We start from the raw sequence: 19,504 nt of genomic DNA, 5'->3' as shown, positions 1-19,504 counted from the left end.
AATTCTACAGTGCAGATGCACCCTGAGTTACCCATTTGAGAGCCACAGAATGCCCACCGCGAATCCCGGGCCTGGATGCCTCCTGCTCTTGCTGCAAAGGCTGCTGCTGCTGCTGCTGCTGCTGCTGCTCCTCGGCCAACGGGGCTGGATCAGCTGCTGGGGGCCGTGACGTCACGGAGCCTCCTGCCAGCACAACGTTCCATTGAGGCGAGCGGGGAGCGCGTGCTCTGCAGAGCACATGGGCAGCAAAGCAGCCAAGGCAGCAACTCCATTGCTCCCTCCGCCTTCCCCTCGCTGCACAGCCCAGGCCGTGGAAGCCTTTCCTAGACCCTTGTTTTTTTTTTTTTTTAATTTAAAGGATCCATATATATATTTATTTATTTTTGCAACCGACTGCAACTTGGATGTTTCTGGAGAACCTCCTCCTCCTCCTCCTCCCCCTTTATCCGGCCTTGTTGTAGGGGATGATGGGTGGTAAGTTGGAAAAAGCTTGGCTTGCAATGGAGGGTTGGTGGTGGTGTTGGTGTATATATGTGTGTAGGGGGGGAGTTTAGGCCTCCGAAGATGCCTCGTGGGGGAGGGGAAGCGCGTGCGCCTCTTTCTCTTGTGTTATTTTCCACCCTTGATGTTTGCATTTGGGGACGGAGGGAGGGAGGGGAGAAGTGGGTTGCAAACCTGATGGAGATGGGGGTCTTTGGACTTGGTTAGAAGTTTGCAGGTGGCCTTTTTTGCAGGGCGATTGTATGTGTGTGTTTTCCCCTGCTTTTCTCCATTGCTCTTTGCACCCAAACCTTATTTTTTTCTCTATCCATTTTCCTTCCAATACTATATATATATATATATATATATATATAAAATATTTATATTTATATATAATTATATATACAATTTTAAATAGATAATTTCATATATATTATTTTATATATTTTATATTATTATTGTGCTTATTTATACCCCACTTTTCTCTCCACAAGTAGACTCAATAATATATATTATTTTATATATATATTATTTTTATATATTTTATATTATTATTGTGCTTGTTTATACCCCATTTTTCTCTCCACAAGTAGACTCAATAATATATATAATTTTTATATATTATTTTATATATTATATTATTACTATGTTTATTTATACCCCACTTTTCTCTCCACAATTTCTCAGTAATATATATAATTTTATATATATTATTTTTCTATATTTATATTATTATTATTGTGCTTATTTATACCCCGCTTTTCTCTCTACAAGTAGACTCAATAATATATGTATAATTTTATATATATTATTTTTATATATGTATATTATTATTGTGTTTATTTACACCCTGCTTTTCTCTCCACAAGTAGACTCAATAATAATAATAATAATAATAGTAATAATGCAACTCCCAGGATTCCACAGCACTGAGAGATGGCAGTTAAAGCAGTGTCAAACTGCTTTAATTCTACAGTGAAGATGCACCCTTGAAACGGCAGGTCCATAGAATCATGGCAGGTAAAAGTGATGCCAAACTGCATTAATACTACAGCGTAGATTTAACTTTATAAGTCCATGCATGCATGCTAAAAATTAATTTTATATCTATATGTGTGTGCATGTATATGTTTTTGCATGCCAGGATTTAACTTTATAAGTCCATGCATGCATGCCAAAAGCTATATAGATATATATGCATGTATATATGCTTGCATGCCAGGACTTATAAAGTTAAAATCTATACTGTAGAATTAATGCAATTTGGCATCACTTTTACCTGCCATGATTCTATGGATCTGCTGTTTCAAGGGTGCATCTGAACTGTAGAATTAAAGCAGTTTAACACTGCTTTAACTGACATCTCTCAGTGCTGTGGAATCATGGGATGAGTTGTATTATTATTATTATTATGAGTCTTCTTGTGGAGAGAAAAAGCAGTGTATAAATAATGATAATAATATAGTTTTGCAAGGTCTTTAGCTTTCGCTGCCAGAGCGTGGCATCGCCTCAGCAGACTACAATGCCCATGATTCCACAGCATTGACCCATTTTGTGTCAAACTGCATTGTGCATCTTGACTGTAGAATTAAAGCAATTTGACACTGCTTTAACTGCCATCTCTGACAAGTGTGCTCGACTTAATCAAGTCCAAAGAAGAAGAAGGGAAGAGATATAAAGAAACCAAGGGCGCATCTACACTTTAGAATTAATGCAGTTTGACACCACAATATGGATCAATGCTGTGGAATCCTGGGATTTGTATTATTATTAACACAACAACATTGTATGACACAGCAAACAAGATAGATATGCTGGATTTCGTATCACAAAATCACAAGTTGAACTCTTCCCAAGTGTCTAGGACTGTGATGATGCGCACAGATCCCATTATTATTATTATTATTATTATTATTATTATTATTATGAGTCTCTTTGTGGAGCGAAAAAGAGGGGTATAAATAAACACAGTAATAATATTAGTTTTGCATGGTTTTTACCCTTCCCTGCCGAAGCGTGCCAATACCTCACCAAACTGCAATTCCCATGATTCCACAGCATTGACCCATATTGTGGTGTCAACATGCATTAATTCTAAAGTGTAGATGCGCCCTAGGCTTCTTTCTGTCTTTTCCCTTCTTCCTCCTTGGACTTGAATCAAATCAAATGAGGTCTTCACATTGAAAAGTCAAGCACACTTGTCTGATATTGTGGTTTCTAAGGCCCCTTAACGTCATTCAGTCCACCCGTCTTGTTTCTGTGTCTCTGATGTCAAGGACATTTTTCTAGCCAAAAATAATTAAACAGAAGCATCCGGTCCTTAAGATAAGAAGTCATCATTTAAAAAAATCACTTCAATTTTATAGAGGTTGGACATCCCTTACCCAGAATTCCAAAATCCTCCTAAATCCAAAATTATGCACATGGGCAGCGGTTGTGACGTCACCTATGCTTTTTGGTGGTTCGGCACACACATATTTAGTTTCATGCAAAAATTATTTAAAATAATACTTCTACAATTGCCTTCACTTTAGGTGTATAAGATATGCACAAAACATAAATAGATTTTGCAGTTAGATGTAGGCCTCATCTACAAGATACCTCGTTAGGTACAAATACACTAATCCAGGTATGGTATTAAAAATCCAAAATGCTTCGGGTCCCAAGCAATTTGGAGAAGAGATGCTCAATCTGTTTACACTTTTTCAGGAGCAAGCCTTATTCAGTTCTATATTGACTTGGGTAGGATTTACCAATTTTTTTTAAAAAATTTATTTTTTGTATTCAGAGTTTTTATGGATTACGATCCAGATATTTGCCTGCAAGAAAGAACAGTAGAGGACAATATGGGTAAAATATAACTTAGGGGCTGTATATTATTATTATTTGATACACAACAAGACTAGTACACAGCAAACAAGATCACTATGCTGGCTTTTGTATCAAATCACACGTCGGACACTTCCCAAGTGTCTAAGACTGTGTGATGTATCGGCAGATTATTATTATTTGTCCTGTAAAGCTTTTTTGTGGTTCAGACCCCAGCACATTCCATAAGCCCACTCTTTTAATGCCATTTCTGAAAGGTGAATTGCTTGTCTTGGCAGAATTTAGAAGTGGCATTTCACATTTTAAATCAGTTGCAGGGTCCCACTACACTATTTTTTAATCAGCCTCCACCAACGACATCTTATCAAAATGAAAAGTTGACTTACAACTATTACCCTGTTTGGGGTTATTTTCGGTATCCCATATGTATTTGTTTGGTTGGACACGTGCTCCAATGCTGTTGTTGTATTGTGCGGCTTCAAGTTGTTTCTCATTAAGTTGAACCTATCGTCGGGATTTCTGTGGCTGAGAGTATGTGACTCCTGCAAGTTAATCCAGTAGGTTTGCATAATGTATAATAATAATAATAACAACTTTATTTTTATACCCCACCTCCATCTCCCTGAAGGGACTCGGGCGGCTTACATGGGGTCAAGCCTGGATAAAAACAATAACGAAGTAAAACACATCCAATGAAAAGGACATGTGCAGTTGTAAATTTTTAAACATTAACATAAAAGATAAAATAGCAAACTTAATAAAACATGATTAAAACACAAAAATGTTATAAAAAACAAACTGGGTAAAGTGCACCATATAAATTTGTAAACATGAGGTAGCGGATAACGTGCTGCAGTTATAATAATAATAATAATAATAATAATAATAATAATAATTATTATTATTATAAGGACCTCAAGATCGAACTTCAAAGACTCTGGCAGAAACCAGTGCAGGTGGTCCCGGTGGTGATGGGCACACTGGGTGCCATGCCAAAAGATCTCAGCCGGCATTTGGAAACAATAGACATTGACAAAATCACGACCTGCCAACTGCAAAAGGCCACCCTACTGGGATCTGCATGCATCATCCGAAAATACATCACACAGTTCTAGACATTTGGGAAGTGTTCGACTTGTGATTTTGTGATACGAAATCCAGCATATCTATCTTGTTTGCTGTGTCATACAATAAAATAGTAACAGTTACCTGCTTCTCCTAACAGCCTGAGGAAGGGAAGAACACTGTTTAGATAGATAAAATGTAAATCCATTAAACGATATATATATAAAAAGACATAGAGATAAGATCAAAACACATTAAAATCATGTATGCCAGGGAAACATAAATTTAAAATTCATCCTTTAAAATCGACTGGGTAATACTTAAATGTTTTAAGCACATCGGGTGCATTGATTCATGGTTTTTCAGATACATTATTCCTAAAGGTCAGAGGTGTAGTGTCCGTCAGCAGGAACATATTTGCACCAATAAAGAAGAATATCCAAGACGACGTCTTTCTTGGCATTATTGTGTCGCTTATATTGATGAAAAACCACCAAGAAAATGTTAAACAAAATAGAAATACAGCTGTCTCTTGAATATTCTGGCCTATTAGAAAGGAAGCGTTTGCCACAAAGTAGGAAATGAGTTTATGAGGTTGTTGAAGCTCAGGGACACTTCTGTGCAATGGGCTTGAATTGACAAGTTTGGACATGTTTGCGCTGGCCTGTGTTTATGAGTTGCCATAATTAGTCATTTAGCCACTCAAGTGGCAGAAGAGCCTCCGACCTGTTTTGGGTATGAAATCTCTGCTTTGGTGCATGTTTGTAGCAAGGACCAGTTTCTTTTATGATGCTGTGTTTGTATCATTGGAGTGCAATGCATGACCAATTATTGCCTTGTTTCCTTGTTCTGCAACATGTATAAGGGAGATTTGATTGCATATATTCTTTTATTGCAGCGGTTTTCTATGCGGCGTCTTTCAGGTTCCGTTCAGGTTCCATTCAATGCATTATAAATACTCATGTATAAGTCAAGAGCAGATTTTAGGGCAAACAATATGGATTTTGATCACAGTTAAAGTACATTAGACACATTGACCTTTGAGTAAGTTGACCCAGATTTTTTGGTTTGATTTTTTTGACTAAAAATTCTAGATTTGCACATGAGTATATTCTAGGATAGGTACCGTTTATGGATGTGTACACAGATTATTTATTTATTTATTTCTCACATTTATATCCCGCCCTTCTCACCCGAAGGGACTCAGGGCGGCTTACAGAAATGGCAGCAATTCGATGCCCGTACAATTATTATTGATTTTTACACTGCTAAAGTTCATGCATAATAATAATAATAATAATAATAATAATAATAATAATAATAATAATAACTTTATTTTTATACCCGCCCCATCTCCCCGAAGGGACTTGGGGCGGCTTACATGGGGCCTTGCCCGATACAATATAATAACAAAACAATAACACAATTATCCCAACAATAAAAACATCAGCATCAATAAAACAGTCATTAAAATCAACATGCAGCATAAAATGTTAAAAACAGGAGACTAATTCATAGATCTAGGCCAAAGTGCAGAAACATTCAGAAATAACATTCACTATGCGTACACTAATGGTATAGGTAGTACACATGTTCATTCTGAAATGCTTGAATACAGTAGAGTCTCACTTATCCAACCTCCGCTTATTCAACAGTCTGTATTATCCAGTACAGTCTGCCTTTTAGTAATCAATGTTTTTGTAGTCTATATTTTCAATACATTGTGATATTTGGGTGCTAAATTCATAAATACAGTAATTACTACATGACGTTACCATGTATTGAACTGCTTCTTCTGACAAGTTGTTGTAAAACATGATGTTTTGGTGCTTAATTTGTAAAATCATAACGTAATTTGACATTTAATAGGCTTTTTCTTAATCCCGCCTTATTATCCAACATTTGTTCTTATCCAACCTTCTGTCAGCCTGTTTATGTTGGATAAGCGAGATTCTACTCTATATATTTTTTAATATCCAATATCTTCATTAAGAAACAGTGGAAGTAATATATTTGGAGTTTTTTGTATTCCCCCCCCCTCTCAATTTCTGAAGTTATAGCATTGTTGTAATCTAACATAGAAAACATCTTTAGTATATTTAGTGCTGGTTGCATAGAAATGTGCTTTCTGGAAAAAATAATGTTTTTACCTAAAACTTAGTTAATATACAAGTCTGCAGTTTAAAGTGTCCTTAATTTTTTTATCCATTCTCCAAAAATATGAAGACATTTTGGAAATGTAATGAAAAACTAGTTAAAACAAAAAGTTGATAAGAATTTGTTCAGTAAAAAGGAGAATGAATGGAAAGAAAATGGGGATTTTTAAAAATAAATTAAATACCTACTTAGGTCTTAGTTGCTAAAGAACATTGGGTTGGAATACAATCATAGGGCTCATTCTGGTATTTTGGTCTCAACCTTGCTGCAATTCTCTACTGCATTGTTTTCTCTATTTGGGGATTTTTAATCACATGCTCTGCCATATATATATGGACATACCTATACACAACATTTACAATTCCCACCACCACGAGGATTGTTTTCTTTTACACATTAATCCTTTTTGAAACAATCCTTATAGATTTAGTTACTATATAACATGTGTATCCTGTATCTTATAGCCTGATCGCTAGACTTATTGATAATATAATTCTTGCCCCGGTTCCATCTTTCTTCAACTCCTCACATTCTGTTTTAATTATCTTTTGAATCATTTCACATCCATAATTTTGAATTCCATTTGATCCACCATATACTGATACCATTTGTTTACTGTCCACTTTGATTTGTCTTTCCATCCCAAGACAAATTGGTGCACTCAGTTATTGATTCCTTTATTTCACAGTAATTTCCCATTCCCTCTCTTTGTACTAAGGCTGCCATTTCTTTTGTTATCATCCAGTCGATTCCTAATACTTGGTTTGACACATTTTGTATAGTCTGCCAGAAGTATTGTACCTGTTCGCATTCTCACATCATATGCATAAACCACCTTTTCTGTTGACATCCATGCCAGCCCTGACTGCTCCCCTTTTTTATAATAGTACGCTAATTGACAGGGTGTATGTTACCACTTATGTAAAATTTCCTCCTCATTTCTCTTACTTTTGTATTCCTTGTCATCCCTATTGTCTCTACCACTTGTCTCATATCTTGTTCGCTAATTTGTAATGTCTCCCACATATTTTTCAACTCACATGCTCTTCCTGAGCTTTAGTTCATCTCTTTCCTGTCTTATTCAGTGTTATTTATTTATCTGTTGGATTTACATCTTGCCTTTCTACCAGAATGGGGTCTCTGAGAACGTGCACATGCTTTCACACAATGCATTTCTAGAATTTCTCATGGCTCCTCCATTCAAGCTGTTGTGAGCTAAATTTTAGATGGATTACATATGGTATTCATCATTTAAAACAAAGAATACATGTGCTGATTCCACCTGTACAGTTGATCTCTATTCTGGATTTTAGAGTATCCTTTACTTTGGGTACAAATCTGGAATGAAGATCAAACAATGTAGCCTATGAGTATCCCTAAAAGCATACTTTGTTGTAATTCGTTTTCAAGCAACCTGCAAAAATATATTTTAAAATTATCTCTAACATCACTGAACGTTTTCTGGAGTTACTGAATCTACACTTTTAATTATTGTAGGTCTGTTTTTTTTTGTTCAAAGTCATCATAGTTAACTATGGGAAATTGAAAGTTTTGAGAGAGCAATTATTTAAGATACAGAACATTTGGGAATCTGCTGTTCCTCTTAAATAAGTGATTAAATCTTTGTGGTTTGTTGATCATGTATTCTCATGGCTCTAATACAAAATACAGGTTTCACATCCATTATACAAAATTCCAAATTCTTAAATTTTGCAAAATTATCATCATAGTGGCTGAGATAGTGATACTGTTGCTTTGTGATGGTTCAGAGGATAGACACTTTGTTTTATGCACAAAATTATTTGTAATATTGTATTTCTAAAAAGTGACTTACGAAGGTAAAAAGGTAAAGGTTTCCCCTGACGTTAAGTCCAGTCATGTCTGACTCTGGGGCTTGGTGCTCATCTCCATTTCTAAGCCGAAGAGCCGGCGTTGTCCGTAGACACTTCCAAAGTCATGTGGCCGGCATGACTGCATGGAGCGCCGTTACCTTCCCGCCGGAGCGGTACCTATTGATCTACTCACATTGGCATGTTTTCGAACTGCTAGGTTGGCAGGAGCTGGAGCTAACAGCAGCCGCTCCCACCTCTCCCGGGGTTTGAATCTGGGACCTTTCGGTCTGCAAGTTCAGCAGCTCATACATAAATGCATTTTGTGTCATCTCCCAAGGCATGTATCTCGTTATGTACATGCATGTGAATACTGTATTCCAAAATATTGGGAAAAAACCCATAAACTACTTCTGGTCCCAAGCATTTTGGATAAGATATTCAGTCTGTAGAGCATTTCCTTTATTGTGCCTGACTCAGAACAAATGGCAACAGACATGCTGTATTATCTTTTTCTAGGCTCTTGCAAACCTTTTCCTTCCAGGTTTTCATGTCCTTGTAACCTTCTAACCACACCTGCTCTCCTGTTTTTGTGATTCACTTTTCCTAAGGGAGTTCTGTATGAGTTTTCCAATATGTATTTCTTTGAATAACCCTGTGAAATAGAAGAGTGTCTGCCACAGGTTTTCCCAGGGAGTAAGAATTAAAGTCTAGTAGGAATTTGATGTCGAGAATTTGCAGGATTTTATATTTTATTTGCACAGATAACTTTGTGGTTTACACACATGTACTAGGTAGTATTGTGTGCTATTATGAGGGAAGAGGCTATGCTAATGGTACCAGTGTTGGTAGTAGGATCTCCTATGTCAGAAGCTTTTGCTAGTGAGACAGACTAAATGTACTAAATAGTATTGTGTGTGTGTGCATAAATGACACTGGTGGAAGATACAACGGCAATGGCACCATAGTTGACACTTGTTAGTATAGGTTGAGCATCCCTTATCCAAAATGCTTGGACCAGAACTATTTTGGATTTGGGGACTACAGTACCTGTATTTGCAGACACATATATAAAGAGATATCGTCACAATGGGGCCCAGATCTAAGCATGAAATTTATTTATATTTCATTAAAAGCGTATACACATAGTCTGAAGATAATTGCATCATATTTTCATTAATTTTGTGCATAGAACAAAGTTTGTGTACACTGAACAATCAGATAGCACAGGGGTCACTGTTTCAAGCACCTCCATGGACATTTTTAGATTTTGGAATATGTTGGAATTTGTAATTCTTGAGAAGGAATGCTTAATTTGGACTGTGCAGAATGAAGATCAGTAAGTCTCCAGAACAACAGAAAACAGGGCCAATATCCTATATTGGTTATTTAGTTAAGATATATTTAATTAAGAATGCTTAATCGAGTATACTTAACCAACTAGCATCTCCTGGCTAATTCCTCATCTATCCTATTTTATTGTGCAGCAGCTGTTGCAAGCAACAGAAGTCTGTAGTTCTAGAAACTGGCATTTCTACTCCCCTCCTATGATTAGTCTTTGAATTACATTTAGAAGCGGAATACCTTTTGTAATTAATTCCTCATTTCACTGAAGATAACTCAGGACCGGTGGTGAAGCATCAGTCCTCTGTGCCCCATTGATAGGAGAACAGACCTTTGTCATTCACAGCAGCTGATGCCTGGGTCAGACATGACTTGGGGGCGTTTTACAATCAGATGTTTTCCTTGCACTTTGGAATACATAGAGATCATGAATACCAGTTGGTTTTGAATGTGTAACTGTAGAGTTCCAACCATCAATCTGATGGTTTAGCCCTGAGAACTACAGCAACAAATAATGCAACTGAAATGACTTGCCTCATCTGGTTGAGGTCTTTTTTGTAGTTTTTACTTCTGCCTTGACCAATTTGACCTAGTTTTCTCTTCCATCGCCTATTCTGGCTGGTATTTAAAGTTGTGTTGAACTTTCTAGCTGATTGAAACAATCTCATGTTTTTTCGGCCAAGATAGTCTCCATATTCCTAACTAGCATGGTAACATCAAATTTCCTTCCCTTAAAATCATTACTCAACTAATTTGTGCAGATTTTATTCTTGCACTTGATATTTTCTTTTAATTATTATGGGTTTAGCATGGTTGTAATGGAGGCATATATTTTAGCTCTGTTGGATCCAGGCTCTGCCACTAGTTGCAAGCAAATGAAACACAGTCTTAATACTGACTGGAAATATTCTCCTTTGGTTTCCTAGCAACTAACAGACATTTATTCCATTTTTTAAGTCAAAGACCTATTTAGTGCTGTATAGTGTTCCCACCATAACCAAACAGACATGAATGCCATGCTGCAGCTTCCTGTGATCGAGGTCAATTTCATGTAAAAGCTTTCTGTGGTTGAGCTCAATTTCATGTAAAGGCTTTAAATTGTCTCTTATCTCCACTCACTCTTTGGAGGGAACCATAGGGGAAGCGTATGTGCCTTGGTGGTGCCTATTGGAAGCCCACAAACAGGATGTGGGCTCAATTGCACCCTCCCCCCCCCCCAAATTTGTGAGCCCTAGTGACTAGTATTCCCTTTTATCCTGGATTTAATATAGAGCCAGCTTGACTAGTGGTCCAGGCACACATCTGGTTTGTTAACTGAGCTATACCTATAGTAGTCAGTGTATGTAATTAACCAGCTGCTTTTTGTGGAGAGAAAATGCGGGATATAAATAAACATAATAATAATAATAATAATAATAATAATAATAATAATGCAGTTGCAAGAGCCAATACATAAAAGCAATGAATATTCACATGTTACTCTATGTACTTTAATGCTCTGTTGCTTACACAACCCTCCTTACTTGTTGAATGCAAATGCTATATGGTTGTTATACATCGTTCCTCCAGCATGTGATCTGTACCTTATGCCTGTGTATATCACTAATAGGATGCACATCTGTTAGACACTGTATTGGCTTGCTGACGTCTGGACAGTGTGGCGAATTCTAGAACTGTTGCCAAAATAATTCCCTGGGGATGAGGAAACATTTTTAAATATTCCGTAACCATCTGACAGATTGGTGGACTGCAGCTTCATAAGCACAGAGAGATTTCAGCTTCTCTAGTTTTCTGTACAGATTTCTTTTCCTCTTTTTCTTCTTCTCTGTCCAATCTGCAATTTGGTGGAAGGTGAATGAGGACACAGCAGAGAGCAGCCAAGGCTGTTGGCCTGTGCCCCTGATGGAAAGGAACATGTGAAGCCTTTGCTTGTGTTGAAATCTGGCTTGGCAGAAAGGCCAAAATTTGTATAATCCGCTCCTGGTTTCCAAAGGGCCATGAAATCGCAAGAACATCCCTTTCACTCCCTAGTTCTTTCTCTTTTTTCTGCAAAGTGATATCAATTTGTCTTTGCAGCAAGGCAAAATGCTTTCCGCAATACATCCATCCACAGAGTGCCAGATTGCAATAGTTGGGATTATTTTTGGCCTGGAAAGTAGAGGGCAATTCATTCATTATGAAGTACAGACTCTTTAACACACTTGCGTTTCACAGCCATGTGCAACAGCGCAGATCTGGATTAAGACACACTGGGGTCCAAGTTGTGCCAACTTGAAGAAGCCCCATAGCATTGCCAAGACTTGAAATTTAGTGATTTTATGCATTTCTATGCAGAGGACGTAAGGCAGCAGTGGGAATTGTTGATTTCTTCAGAGACCATGCAGCTCAGGAGGGCAGGCTTGTGATGGGTTGCAAGGGCTAACTTGCAATTTTTAGTGTTCAAGTAGGGCCATGTTTATTTATTTATTTCATTAATATACCGCATTTCTCAGCCCAAGGGGGACTCAAAGAGGTTTAACAACATAGTAAATGGCAAAGATTCAATGCCTCACAGCCATATAAAAGAAAGCATATCTATCTTTGGAGGCCTCCTGAAAGTATCATTCTCCACTTAAACACTGTTGGGGAATTTTCTGCTTGCTGAAAATGTTTCCCAATTCCAAAATAAACAACTCAGAAGTGTCATAATAAAATAATAATAATAATAATAATTATTATTATTATTATTATTATATTGTATGACACAGCAAACAAGATAGATATGCTGGATTTCGTATCACAAAATCACAAGTCGAACACTTCCCAAGTGTCTAGGACTGTGTGATGTATTTTCGGATGATGTGCGCAGATCCCAGCAGGGTGGCCTTTTGCAGTTGGCAGATCGTAATTTTGTCAATGTCTGTTGTTTCCAAATGCCAGCTGAGATCTTTTGGCACGGCACCCAGTGTGCCCATCACCACCAGGACCACCTGCACTGGTTTCTGCCAGAGTCTTTGAAGTTCAATCTTGAGGTCCTGATAGCGGCTGAGTTTTTTCTGTTGTTTGTCGTCAATGCTACTGTCACCTGGGATGGCAACATCAATGATCCAAACCTTTTTCTTTTCCACAACTGTGATGTCTGGTGTGTTGTGTTCCAGAACTATTATTATTATTATTATTATTATTATTATTATTATTATTATTCTGGGCCTGAATGTATGTGGCTTTTCCAGCAGGGTCATCCAGTGAGTTGAATTGAATTAAATTAAATTAAATCCCTGGTTTCTAGAGTCATAGCCAACACTCAAACTACTATGGCACTGTCCCCAAATGAGATTTCACCATAGTCATCAAATTTCTAGCATGCAGTGATTTAAAACTTAAGTGAAGCATATGAAAATGCAATTTAGGAACTCAAAGGGGACAGATAAAATGATTAGGACAATATGAAAACAGCATATGTAAGAGTTCTGGACATGTACAATGTTTTACTCTTTGCAGTGTTAGAAGTTAAGGGAAATTTGTGGGAAGGAGGTGGCATAATTCTTATCAGTTTGGGGCAATGCCTTCATTTTGTTCTTCAATAACTACATACACGTTTTTGCTGACATTTTGCTCAGGTACTGTGTCACACAATCTATAACTTATCTATGGAAATTTAGCAAGCAGTTGTGGAGCAGGGTCTCAGCTAGTGCTCCAAACTGCTATGGGTAGTACTTACTGCAGAATGCAGTAATTGATTTCTCCCAAAATTCAGTCCTCTTGTGTTTCTCTTAGTTAAGGAAATGCATGGACAATGCTCATTGTATGGTCGGTGTGTAGGATTTGTGTTCCTGCTGATTGCCAAATGTTATTTGGATAGTATTTTTAAAACTCATCCCAAATAACAACAGTGATGATAATGATGAACAATGTTCATTAAAGAAAGGAAAATAAAAGGAGCAAATAAAACTGAGGAAAGCATATAAAAATACAGGGAAAGGTCTATAAAACAACAGGAAGCCATTTCAAGGAAATCAAATACTATTAAAATACATGAGAAAGTAAGCTGGTATTTCAGGATCATTCTGGCCCCAGTCTGGTGCTCGCCATTTGGATATGTTAGATTGCAACTCCCATCATCCTCAGATGGACAAACATTCTGACTCAATACAGATATATTCCTGAATTTAGTATGGAAATAAGAAACGGTAGATAGTAGCAAATTATTAAAACTAATGATTTCCACTGGAAGTTTGGTAGAATCATGCTGAGGGACATAGAAATTTTCTAGAAGGGTCGACTTATGGTGACTCCATGGATTTTTCTTAGCGTTCTCTTAGGCAAGGAATACTGAGATGGTTTGCTAGGTTTTTCCTTTGAAACATAACCTGCAGTACCAAGTATTTGTTGGCGGCCTCCCATCCAACTACTAACCAGGGCTGACCCTGCTTAGCTTCCAAGATTTGATGGGATCTAGTGCCTTTGGGGTATGTAGGCCAAGAAATTCTGGAAATGCTTTCAGAGAAAAGTCATGATGCTCTTTGCTCTGCATCCCAAAGCTTGAAATTGAGCTGAGCCTGGAGAAGTCATCTCAGGTCAGATCCTTTATATTTAGACCTAGTGGAAAAGCCGGCTTGCCTCCACGAATCTGGACAGGATCTCCAGGTGACAGGGCTCATTAGTCCGTGAAATTCGATGGGACTGGCACCACCAAAGTGTCATAAGGACCACGGGAGGCACTCGGTGGGGGAAATCTAAAGATGTATTCTCCAGTGTCGCTATGTGGCAGACATCTGCTCTTGGCCTCTCTTCCCGGCTTGAGACAGTGAGCAAGGGAAAAACTCTTGGCTCCTTTCTAACTTTTTTTTTTCCAAGAAAGCTGGTTGCCCACTGAGGCAACAGCTGTTTCCATGTTGGGAAGGAGAATCCATTCCAAGCCCCTGTTTGCAGTATTGGCAGCAAATGCCTCCACAAATGTGTCCCACAGCTGCCTCAGGCCATGAATCTTGGAGGTCATTTAAGTTGAATGCTGAATAATGCCTGTTTTTTTCCTCTTGTTGTTTTAATATTTTTTGTTATTATTTTTGCTTTGGCCGGTTAACAGTTGGCTTGGAAAGTTTCTCTTCTTTACTATTTAAAGGGCAATGGGCAAGAGAAAAGGATGAAAATCCAAAACTTCCTAAGGAAGTAACAGAAGGAAATGAGGCTTGGTTTACTTGTTTCCCCCTTTTCTGATATTATGTTTGCGGTTTGAAATTTCTCACAATTGCTCTGACTCGTCTTTCTGAAATGCTGGATCGGATGCAATTTCCTCACCGTTGTAAGTACTTTGGCCTTTCAGGTGTGCCAAGTTTTTCAGCTTCCCATATATGTCAGTAAATTCAGACTTCCTAGCTGGACTTTCCAAAACACTCCAGAGCTCCAAGTCTGTTTCTTTCATTGTTTTGGGGCTGGGATGCTCTTGAAATGGAAAGGCTGTTATATTACATGGAGCCACCCTCCTCCTGAATATAGCAATTTTCAGAAAAAAATCAAGGTATCAGATTCCATCTGATCTTGGAGGCTAAAGGTCCAGATCTAGTTAGTGCCTGGATGTTAAAATGCCAGGTGTTGTTAACAATATTTTAGAGGAAAACTAAGGCAAAAACAGAGTCAGCCCTGGTTCATACTTGAATGGGAGACCTCGAACAAATACCAGGTGCTGAAGGCTATGTGTCAAAGGAAAGACCTCGTAAACCATCTCTTGAACTTTCCTTGTCTAAGTAAACTCTATTACATAAGTTGACAGGTGCACAAACTGTGACTACATTAACTATGTGTTTGCAAACACATATATAATAAAGGTGTGTTTGATGGAAGTCATGGCTTGCTGTGTCTTCCTTATGAATGTATAGCAAACAGGGATTTATTTGTTTATTACTTACATTTCATACTCTGTCTTTCCTCCAGTGAGTCATACATGACAATCTTTCCTACTTTATTCTCACATCAACCTTGAGAATCAGGTCAGCCTGAGAGTCAATGAGGCCACCTCAAGGTCAGCCAATGGATTTCGTGTCTGAACAGCGCTTTGAACTTGGATCTCATAAGTCTTGGTTCAGTGCTTTAACCACTACAACACACTGTGTCACAGGACACCACAACATCACACTGTAGGGTGCTGGTGTTCATCAAATATGAAGTATAGGTTAAGTATCTTTTACCCAGATTTCTGAAATCCAAAATAATCCAAAATTGTCCATGCAGGTGACTGAGATAGCGACACTTCTGTTTCTGATGGTTCAGTGTACACAAACTTCATTTCATGCACAAAAATGTTATAAATATTGTATAAAATTATCTCCAGGCTATGCGTATAAGGTGTATATGAAATATAAATGAATTTTGGGTTTAGATTTGGGCCCTATCTCCCAAGATTTTTCATTGTACTTACTATGTAACACATAGATCCTGATTTGAAAAAGTTATTTCCTGTTCAATTGTGCGATATTTACTTTGAAAGTAATTGTTATACTCCAGAAACTTTGTTTTTGTGGCTGCCACAAACTGTTGAATTGGTTGAGATTTCTGAGATATTCATTGAAAAACTATAGCAAAATGTGCTGCAGGATATCCTGCAAAAACAAAATTTTAGCCGTTTAATAAACTTTCCTGATGTTTTTATGGTAGAGCCAATTAGGAAATGACATTTATAACCCAGGGGTAGAAATAGTATCACATAGTATTATGTATGTATCTGCAAATACAGAAATTCTAAATTCCGAAATCCAAAACACATCTGTTCCCAAGCATTTTGGATAAGGGACAAAATTATATTACGTAGTGTTATGTATGTATCTGCAAATACAGAAATTCCAAAATCTGAAATCCAAAACATGTCTGGTCCCAGGATAAGGGGGTGTTCAACTTGTATTGCAGGGAATTGAAGCCAGCTTGGTTTTCTTATTTACACCTGTGTGATCATAGGCTAACAAATGTGCGTACTGCATTTATACTTCCATGCACTTAATTAAAATGTAATACCTGAAACAAAAGTCTCATGTAAGAGGGAGGTAGGTTTTGTTAATAAGGAGCTCCAGGTCTCAAGCATTCCTGGAAGATCACCGTCTTAAGGATCAGGCATGTCCTTCTAATCCCTGGATTTTAGGAGCTTATGGTCATTTCTTATTGCTGAGGGCAAAGCAGCCTGAAATGTGGAGTCACTGCTCAGTGTAAGAATAGCTCTTGCCTTAGTCTTCACAGCAGGTTTTCGAGGATCTGTTTAGCTCGCTGTGTTCATTCTTGGCTCAAACTAAGAGCTGAGGAGGGAACGTTGAAGCCTCCTTTTGTAGTCTGATTCATAATCTGTTCCCCTAATAATACTTTACATTTATGTAAAGCTATGCAGCAGTCAGAGCTTTTCGTGTAAATCTTTAGGCTAATGATACAGCAGTGCGGTAAAGCTATACAGTAGTCAGAGAATTATGAACTGCTTGGAAAGGTGACGGAGGAAGCGTCTTTTAACTCAATGCAAGAGTGTGTATTATGTTTCCCTCTGGATGTTGTTAAAGGCTTTGTTAATAGAGGTATGCCTGTATAGTAAGGCCCTGTATATCTGGCAGATGTGTTCCTGGATTTTGGGTGGATTTCTGGATAACGGCAAACTTTATTATTTTCAAGGGAATGAACAAGAGGGGTTCTGAAAAAGTATGTACCTTGTACAGTACTTATCCAAGCCTTGCTTATCCAAGCCTCTGGATTATCCAAGCCATTTTTGCAGTCAATGTTTTCAGTATATCGTGATATTTTTGTGCTAAATTTGTAAATACAGTAATTACAACATAACATTACTGCGTATTGAACTACTTTTTCTGCCAAATTTGTTGTATAACATGATGTTTTGGTGCTTAATTTGTAAAATCATAACCTAATTTGATATTTAATATGCTTTTACTTAATTCCTCCTTATTATCCATGATATTTGCTTATCCAAGCTTCTGCTGGCCCGTTAAGCTTGGATAAGTGAGATTCTACTGTACTTGAAACGGAATAAGTAAAACCGCATATATTGGTTCTGGTGATACAGAGGTTGTACTGTATTGTTAAAATCTGTTATTAGATGTGTGTCCTTTTGTGCTCACTTAGGATGCATCTACACTGTGGAACTAATACAGTTTGACCCCACTTTATCTTCCATGTCTCAATGCTATTGAGTCCTGGGAGCTGTAGCACTATTGGGCATTGAAGACTAAAGTCCTTGTAGAATTCTCATGACGATAGCATTGCAGCATGGCAATTAAAGTGATGTCAAACTGCATTAATTCTGCAATGTAGATGTGCCTTTATATCATAATGTTAAGTTGATCTCACATTCATGGAACCAGAGTTGGAGCTGCAGTATTACCCCAATCGGTTTTGTAATGTCCGGTGGTTGCGAGCATTGTGGTCAGGGTTATTTGCAATTGTTTTTTGCTTTTAAAAAAATTCTATGCAATTTACACTGGTTAGCCATGTTCATTTGATCTCAGCCCTCCTATCCTTTGGATATTGCAGCCTGCTAAAGTAAAGTGAGGACACACTGCATTTTGTGGCCTCCTTCTTCTCCATGCCTCCCCTATTTGTGGTGATTTTGTTCTGTCTTAAAATGGAAAGCCTACTGAGAGAAGGTTATTTTTCCTGTTCGGCGTAATTACATGCTAGGTTGCCATTCCCTGGCTTTGGCCACAAGCTCCTTCTCTCTCTCTCTCTCCCCCCCCCCCCCCCCCCCCATATCTTTCTGCCTGGCATGCTGTGTTTAGCAGGACGAAGCAGCCAAAGATAATAGGCTGCTGGGTTGAGGAGCACAGAGGGCCCTGTGATTAGCTAAATAATTATTGCACAGTGTGTAAAATCCAGCCGCAGTCTTCTCTCCCCCAGACCTGGCCCAGCAACAGCAATGCACATTGCCATTGCCTTCCTCATGGTTGCAGTTGGCTGGTGTCGCTTCAGTTTATTTTTAATGCCCTCCTGAAAGCTTGGCTTTGAGAAAGTGTGTATTTTGCCTTTAGGGTTCACTTTTGGGGTTTCCAGTAATCTTGGCTAGGCAGCCAGCATGATTGCAAGAGACAATTTAAGGGGGTGTTACTCTTCCCTATGCTATCCAGAGATTATATATGTGTGCATGTATATTTGGCAGGAGTTACACTTAAAAATGTACATGTTCCAACTTACAAACAAATTCAACTGAAGAACAAACTACAGAACCTATCTTGTTCGTAACTTGGGGACTGCCTGTATATATATAATCCAGGATCGGCCAAGGCTCCGATATGGGAGTACAAATGGACCAGACTTGCTGGTTGTGTGGTCCCTGAAGCAGACCATAGAATTGTCTGTCCAAAGAGACCCCAAAGGCCATCCAGGCCAACCCCATTTTGCCAGGCAAAATGCAATCCCAAGCTGGAAGGTGTTCAGAGAAGGGCAACCAAAATGGTCAAAGATCTGGAAGCTAAGTCCTGTGAGGAGCAGCTTAGGGAGGTGGATATGTTTAGCTTTGAGAAGAGAAGGCTAAGGGTGTGGAACATGGTAGCCATTTAGTCTCACTGTTACACCATGTACCAACACACAACAAAGCAGTCCCAACAGAAGGGCATTCAATCTCTGGTTGAGAACCTCCAGAGAAGTAGATTCCACCATAACACATTGAACAGTCAGTCTTTCTAATTTTTCCCTGCAGTTTGAATCTATTGCTCTGTGTCCTATGTAATACATCTACATTGTAGAATTAATGCAGTTTGACATCATTTCAACTGCTACAGAACAATGCTATGGAATCAAGATAATTGCAGTTTGGTTTAAATGCATCCCAAGTCTCTAGAGAA

At 38.1% G+C, this 19,504-nt stretch overlaps 1 long non-coding RNA gene across 2 annotated transcripts in view; it reads left to right on the top strand.

Moving 5' to 3' along the window:
- Positions 1-202: 202 nt before the first annotated feature.
- Positions 203-19,504, top strand: part of LOC134298787 (uncharacterized) — a 192,483-nt gene continuing 173,181 nt past the window's right edge. For both annotated transcript variants that reach the window (XR_010005869.1, XR_010005868.1), the window contains exon 1: positions 203-474. This is a non-coding gene — a long non-coding RNA (uncharacterized LOC134298787). The remainder of the gene's footprint in view (positions 475-19,504) is intronic.

This window comes from Anolis carolinensis, chromosome 4 (genome assembly GCF_035594765.1).
Source record: "Anolis carolinensis isolate JA03-04 chromosome 4, rAnoCar3.1.pri, whole genome shotgun sequence".
NCBI classification, from domain to species: domain Eukaryota; kingdom Metazoa; phylum Chordata; class Lepidosauria; order Squamata; family Dactyloidae; genus Anolis; species Anolis carolinensis.
The sequence above is the reverse complement of the archived record's forward strand: the minus strand, read 5'-3'. Positions and strand labels throughout refer to the sequence as shown.